General features: G+C 34.8%; 1 long non-coding RNA gene across 1 annotated transcript; it reads right to left on the reverse strand.

The window, feature by feature from the left end:
• Positions 1-15: 15 nt before the first annotated feature.
• LOC108375390 (uncharacterized) lies at positions 16-195 on the reverse strand. The gene is made up of 2 exons (XR_001849153.1): positions 156-195; positions 16-96 (listed from the first exon to the last, which is right to left on the reverse strand). It is a non-coding gene; the product is annotated as an uncharacterized LOC108375390 (long non-coding RNA).
• Positions 196-7,762: the final 7,567 nt, after the last annotated feature.

Below are 7,762 nucleotides of genomic sequence, written 5' to 3' on the forward strand. Positions count from 1 at the left end.
CATCTTAACTTGTTACTTAGCACGTTGAAAAGGCGAAAAAAAGTTCGCCAAATGTTTGGAGCACATCGTAAATGAGCCACTCGATTTATAACATTTCTATAAACAATTTAATTAAACACTTTTTATACATAGATATGCTGCAACCATGCACTTACTTTCCCAAATTCCATCCTGTTTATCGGCATAATTTTCCAAATATGCCTGCTACTTCATTACTAATTACTAAATTTTTCCAACTGCGCCTTCTTTGTTGGCTCGACATATCCTAAAAAGACAAATTTACATTAAACAATAGAAATCGCAAAAATTAGCAAATAAAATACTCGCTTTGTTTTGTTTTGTTGTCAAATTTCTGAGAAATGTGAATTCACCACGATGCGATACAGAAAGAACAAGGACCAGGAATGTAATTTAAGTAAATCTATTATTCAGTGGCAAGACGCAGAGCGTTCGGGGCAGCAATATTAATTTGTATCAAATATAACATTAAACGGTGGTTCTAATAAATTTTTTGATATTATTAACCAGAGTACATACATTATATGGTATTTCTTTCAAAATTAATGTACTATATGAACTTTTTTTTCAAATATTTCTTAAGTTACTTTCATCAGTGCTGAAAAGCAACCATGCGTGTAAGAAATTGTGTGCTACCTAAAATTTCACCTCTGGAAACTTTATCCCCATAAAGGACTTCACCACAGTTTTTTTACTGGATATACTGAGGTTAATTAGCTTCGAGCTTGCGAACGTGTCGGACGTGCGCGCACAATAATATTTTGGGCAGCATCCGCCGACCTTTCAAGCTTATTGCATTACAGAAATAAAGTGTTATTGTTGTACACATAAATTGAGTTTGTCTCTATTTAACCCAACAACGCAAGTTGCGAAGGTTTTCTCGACGGAACGACAAGGAAGCTGCGCGCACAATATTGCTTTGGGCAGCACTTCCTGTTCACAAATGAGCTACAACTTACGCTCATCGAGCAACTCCAGCGTTCCAGCGACACTCACGAGCGTTCCATTGGCATCCGACGTGGAGCCACAACCAGCGACACTCACGAGTGTTTTAACTTTTATTTTTTTTGGCGTGGTGGACCTTCCGCTGGAAACACCCATATACATGTACATACATACACCTCATATCAATAACGCCACCATTTCGAAGTGATATTGTTTGCCACCTATGTATAATTATTTATTTTTAAGAACTTTCAATGAAAATACAGTTCATTCCATAATGTAATAAACAAAGTCAAATCAATATTTGACGTACGCTTATTTGAAAATTTAAATGTAAACAATTCGTATATTTGTTTACATTAACCCTCTTTCGGCTTTGGTTTGGAACCGAATTCTGAGATAGGGCGTTCTTCAACCAAATTCTGTGACAGTGTGTTTTTCAATATTTTCAATATTTTTTTTCCAGGATTTATGCGAGTTGCATTAGAAATTTCCCGATTTTCTCGATTTTAGCAAGTAAATTAGTCATTAAACCGTATTTTTTTTTTTTTGTGAATAACTATTTACTGATATTTATACATATAAAAAAATAGTATTGACGAAGGTACAGAAACCGCACTTGGCAGTGCAGCTGCTTTGCTCGGAAACAATATGCCAGTACGCAGAATGTCCCCATCTCAAAAAATTTCCCCATATATGTATATATATACACATTAAGATTAAGGATTCTTTCTCAAATTAATTACTTCACATCTGTTTGGCGCACTGCGGTTGTAGTTATTGGACGTTATTTTCACGATATCGAGCCCTAACCGCGAAATTAACGTAAGCGACATACTTTACGAAATTAGTTTTTTGATGTAGAATTGTTCTTAAACCCATAACAGGTCAACTGTTAAAAAAATGTATCGTCAATCGTCATAGTCACAGAGATATACGACTTTCAATTTTATCGTAAGCGACATCTGCTGTTTTGAGTTTCCGCAAAAATAACGTAAGCGACATGGAAGTTAGTAGTGACCTGTAAAAACTCACTGTAAATATATATTTTTATACATTTATTTATGTTTTTACATATGTCAATGTGTACAAAAAAGAAAATAAAATAAGTTTTTTCAAAGTTTTTTGGGGAAATTCAATTAACGTAAGCGCCAAATTTTTGCCTAGTAGCCTGCCATGGTGACAGCGAAATTAACGTAAGCGCCAAATTCACTAATTTCGCTTACAAATTAAGTTAAATGAAGATAAAGGTTAGTCTATGACTTGTATTGAACCGGGCTTAGACTACATTTAGAATTTCAAATATATTTTACAAACGGATTAAGAAAAAAAACAAAAAAGCGTCTCTCCTGTAAAAGTTGCTTTTTGGCGGTTACGTTTTTTTCGCAGTTAGGGCTTGATATGCTTTTGCCCTAATGCATTTGAGATCATTACCTCTCATCTGATTAAATAGCAGCTAACATCTTTCATGGTACTGCATCTGGATCGAGGCGTCTTCTCTTGGCATTAATACGTGCATAAATGATATCATTCGATTTGAAGTGCAGAGCGCAAACTTTCGATGATCCAGTTAGTTAAACACCACACGCATTCATCCAATCCTTTCCTTGCGTAACGTCTGTTGGCACACGAAACATACCTACCTCATTGTTGTGGGTGCTTCTGCATAAACAGCAAGTATCTGGCATTTTAAACGAATTTGTTTATTTTTGTTCTTTAATTTCTAAAACAATTATTTTTTGATTTGAAATCAAATTTTTTTTTATTTTGAAATTAATTTATAATGTTGCTAGTTTCAAATGGGTTAACGCAATGACAAAACCGTTGTCATATAAGCGTATAAAAAGTAAATATGTCATATATTGATTTCACTTTGCTTATTACACTATGGTTCATTCTATAACAAACCCCATATAAACCTAAGATCAAAGCTTTGAAGGAAACTTCAAAATAATGGAACAAATTTTCACCTAAATTTCAAACTTTTTTTCTCAGAAGTGCTAGTATATTTTTGAGTATTTTTGAGTTCCATTATTTTATAGTTTTCTGCAAAGTTTTGAACTCAGGTTAATATGGGTTTTGTTAGAGAATAAACTGTATTTTAACTGAAAACTCTTAAAAATAAATAAATTAACATAAGTGGCAAACAATATCACCTTGTAATGGGGGCGCTATTAATATGTTAATTATGTATTCATTATTATATTCATATATTAAATAAAAATAAAAACTGTCTTGATTGAATTACAAAAGTGTGTTTCCTATATTGGCTCTAATTAGCTTTGCCTCATTGAGATAATCTTAGTTTGACTCCGATTGTTCATGCTCCAAATATTCAAAAGATTCCACCTGCGGAGGAGCGCTTGTAATAAAGAGTGTGTCATCACAACGGTACTTAATGCAAATATTGTGCAGCGCACAGCACACGTAAATAATTTTTGTAACTTTTTTAGGCGAATAATGCAGCTCTCTAGCGCCGAGGACACATTTCCATCTGTTTTTCAAAACGGTCATTAGTCCTTTCAATAATATTTCGTGGAACCTCATGGAATCTGCTATGAGAAGAATTCTCTACCGTCGACCTATGAGGTGTTAGCAGCCAAGGCTCCAGCGGGTATCCACCCACTAGAACTTGAAGGGAGATCTCCCTATGTGAGGAATAAAAGAGTACTCCCCTTGACCTGATTTCTGAGCAATAAGAGAGATTTATTGGTTTTTTACTCCTTTAATACTCGTTTTGGAGCAAAAAGTGATGTCACCTAAGCGAGCAATCAAAGAGTATTGTTTTTGATTGATAGGGGAGCAATACGCATCCTCGTTCAAAAGAAATTTTGTGTTTTTGGAAAAATTTATCATAGAAAAAAAACAAGAGAAAATATTTCTTATAGAAGCATAAGGAGGACACAATAAGTTAATTTGTTTAAATTTATGAAGTATTGTATTACTTATATACTGAATAACTCATTGAGAGGGGAAACCAGTATACTTATGTACATGTATGTATGTATATAAAAAAATATTTATTGGACCAAACAGTAGTGGGTAGGCACTGTGGCCAATGGTAATCAATTATTACCACCTCTGCATGGTTGTAAGCCATGCAGAGTCCGCAAAAGTTTTCGGAAGCAGTGTCCGGAGGATGCATCAGACTAGGTCCGAGCATACTTTGAAGTGCCATCTAATTAAAACTTAAGAAAGTTCGATTACATGGCAGTTGAGAAATGAATGTGCAAAAATTCCATAAATTGCATAAAGGAAATGTTTGCACATGCAGCAGTACATAGCATGTATTTAGGCGCCTGGTGTTAGCAGACGCGCCTATACATATACCGTTAAATACTTTTCAGATTGCGCAAATTAGTGTCAGCATTTATGTAAGTATGACCCACAGGTTTAAACATTTCATGGGCGACAAAGATGTCAGCTGGGCAAAGTCACCTTTACAATTTCCCCGCTTGGTGGATTCCTGAACAGGCAAGCATCCTTGACACCCAGGAAATCATGTACGAGTATATACGTATGTGTGTATATATGTAGGTGCATATATTTCAAACCTTGTCTTACCGTTTTATTATTATTATATTTTACTTTCATATGATTTATCTGCAATATAACTCTAAAATTTAGCAATTATGTAAGTCGTATCATTTATGTTTTATCTGATATCGTACATATATCTGTTAAGATCTTGTAATATTGCACACGTGCACGTGACAAAAAAGTTAAATAAAAAAATTAAATAAATAGCAAAATCTATTTAGGCAATGTAAAATTTTCGTTATCATTGCTCTCTCATTACTCCTACAGGAGGCTTGCGGGATGCCTCTTATGGGAGCACTCCCTTATTGCTCGTTCGGTAGGAATGTGGGATGTTTTAATATGTGCACTCCCTTGTTGTCTTATTAGTAGGTTTCTGGGAGGTTAATATGGGAGTACTCCCATATTGCTCCTTTGGGAGGTTTGTGGGATGATGTCTTTGTGTGTGCTCCTTGATTGATCGTTTAGGAGGTAAAAGCGATTACTCCCCCTCCTAGGACATACAATGTTAAAGGGAGTATACAAAATTACATGCTTATACACAGAAGCATAGGGAGCAATGGGGAGTATTCGTACTTTCCCAAGGGAGTACTCCCGAGCAATCGTACAATGCTCCCAAGTTCTACGGGCAGCGTCACCTAAATATACATGTGTACGTATTATACATGCAATTGATAAAAAAAAAATCAGTAAAAAACTACCTAACAGCCAAATATGTCTGCAGCCTCGTAAATAGTCTTGTTCAACGGAAACTCTCAAGTTACTAGTGCTCCAAATTAATGAGTCTTGACAGGCTGCGGGGGTGTGTTGCATCCACATATCTAATATTCATTATGTCATCACAAACCCACAAGTTGTATTTAATTGAGATTTCACTTCCATTAAAGAAATTTGTGTTTCAACTAACCAGTAAAACATTCATACTATAGTATCCTTTGCGATTGTAATATAAGTGTTTATTACATTTTGGGGCGTTGATTTTTACGTGTGTTCCGTCCATGCAACCAATAATGCCAGGCATCTTGTATTTCTTGGAAAAGTTCAAAGCATTTTCTCTCTTCTCGTCCACACAATCCATTGGTCACAAAGACAAGACTCAAATACGTTTAAAAATTCAGAGGACCTGGCTGAAGCTTGACTGAGATGAACCTCCATCAACTTGCCTGCCTACTCCTTTCTGGTATGCTCCTTCGCCGAAAAATCTCAGACATGCTGATAGTTTCACCACAGCATCTATTGCAAAAGATTTACGTGTCGTGGGCAAGCCATCTTGCAACACATCCAATAAATACTTAAATGTAGGCTTATTAACGCTGTATAATTGGTGACAGCTATAAATGACCATATGTGAACATACATACAAATATTTAAAAGTAGTATTTCTAGAAGGAACATTGGTTTCATCAGCACCTTAAATTGGGTAGCTAAAGAGGATTAGAGTTGTCACGTAAAATCCGTCTGGACACTCTTTCAGCCAACTGCTGGCTATAATTGATTTCATCTTCCATAACAAGGAAGCGCATGCAACCACTTATCATTTTCTTTTAGAAATTAACGCATAAACGTGGATTTACTTATTTGTTAAAATTACTAAATCAAAAGAAAAGCACAAATGACAGACCGCTAAAATTCACAATAGCATATTCGAAATTCTAACAAGGTTTTTCATTCACGTGAAATTCGTGATATGAATTTTTCGTTCACGCGGAGTTCATGATAAGGCTGATTATATGCATCCCACTCGAAATCATTGAATTCCTCATTGGAACATGTAGTCCCTCTATTTTAGCATATCAACAGTTCATATGGCTTCATACCATGTAAATGCACCATCACCTTCAAAACATTAGAAATACCTTGACTACTTGATGAGAAAATAGTATATCAGAGGAAGTCTAACAACGGCTGCGTTTATAATAGTAAAAATAGTGAAAAATATATCGATAAAAATCTATTTCTAACGAATTATTCTACATGCTTTACTGTTGTTACAGATTAAAACGCAATCTATGTAATTTTTGTTTACCTTTGGTGTCGTCTTCACTATTTGAACAGTAAATACTACTAAGGGCCTGTGCCAATTGATAGAAAATAGGAAATTTTGACGGATAAAACTAAAAATTTGACACTTCTCGAACGTCAGAATTTTACTTACCTCATGGGGCTAGGTAAAATGTTGACAGCATACAAATATGTATGTTAGGGCGTTCCCACGACAGTCGGGTCTACGTAACCGGAACGACCCAGATTTATATCTGGCCAAGGACTGTCACTCCAGCAACACTCCCCAAAAAGTCTCTGGGGAATTTGTATGCTGCTACAACAACAACATGTATGTTAGGGTTATGATTTTTTTTTAATTTTTTTAAATTTTGATTTGCCTGTGCGNGCAACACTCCCCAAAAAGTCTCTGGGGAATTTGTATGCTGCTACAACAACAACATGTATGTTAGGGTTATGATTTTTTTTTAATTTTTTTAAATTTTGATTTGCCTGTGCGTGCATTTAATGAACTTTTGTCCATATATTACTTTTTTGGCGATATCTTTGTTGGTTCGTGAAAATACCTCCCGCGCACACTATCATTTCATTTACAAGCCTGTTGCATGGCAAAGCCATAGTATAAAAATTCGACCGAATTTCCTTTTTGCCTACCAAGTTTTGATTTAAAAACGATGTGTATCAGCACTAAATCCACGAATCTATTTTACTTTAATAAAACCATAAAACATTTGAGAAGAAAAACATTTTTGAATATTAATTTTCTTCCGCTATGCGCGGGAGTTTTTTTTTTATAATTTATCAAAATTGTTGTTTTTTTTTGGAAATTTATACAAGAGTTCATCGTTTGCCACCACAGGCATTTAAATCTAAAAAAATCATAACCCTAATGTATGTACAATATTGTTTGGTAATTGGAGTGAAAATAAAAAGGAAGCCGTAAAAAGTACAAAAAAGTGTACGCTACTTGCAAGTTGCAAAATAAATATGAATCTGAACAATGTCAGGAACACACAAAAATTGAGCTTTCGCACGAGTGTTTGTTTGGTTTTTTTTTTAACTGTCAAAATTTTACTTTACATTTGGAACAGCAAAATTCAATTTATTTGTACACCATAGCAAATTTGTTTACATCGTCTCACCACGGAGAAAATGTTACCGATTGCACATAGCCTAAGTTTTATTAGGTTATTTAATGCAACTCAGGTCAAAAAGCAACCTTTTAGACCAAAATAAGTAATGCGTAGTGAATGTAGCCCTA

Source organism: Rhagoletis zephyria, unplaced genomic scaffold, assembly GCF_001687245.7.
Source record: "Rhagoletis zephyria isolate East Lansing unplaced genomic scaffold, Rhagoletis_zephyria_1.1 Rzeph_scaffold_08853, whole genome shotgun sequence".
Taxonomy (NCBI): domain Eukaryota; kingdom Metazoa; phylum Arthropoda; class Insecta; order Diptera; family Tephritidae; genus Rhagoletis; species Rhagoletis zephyria.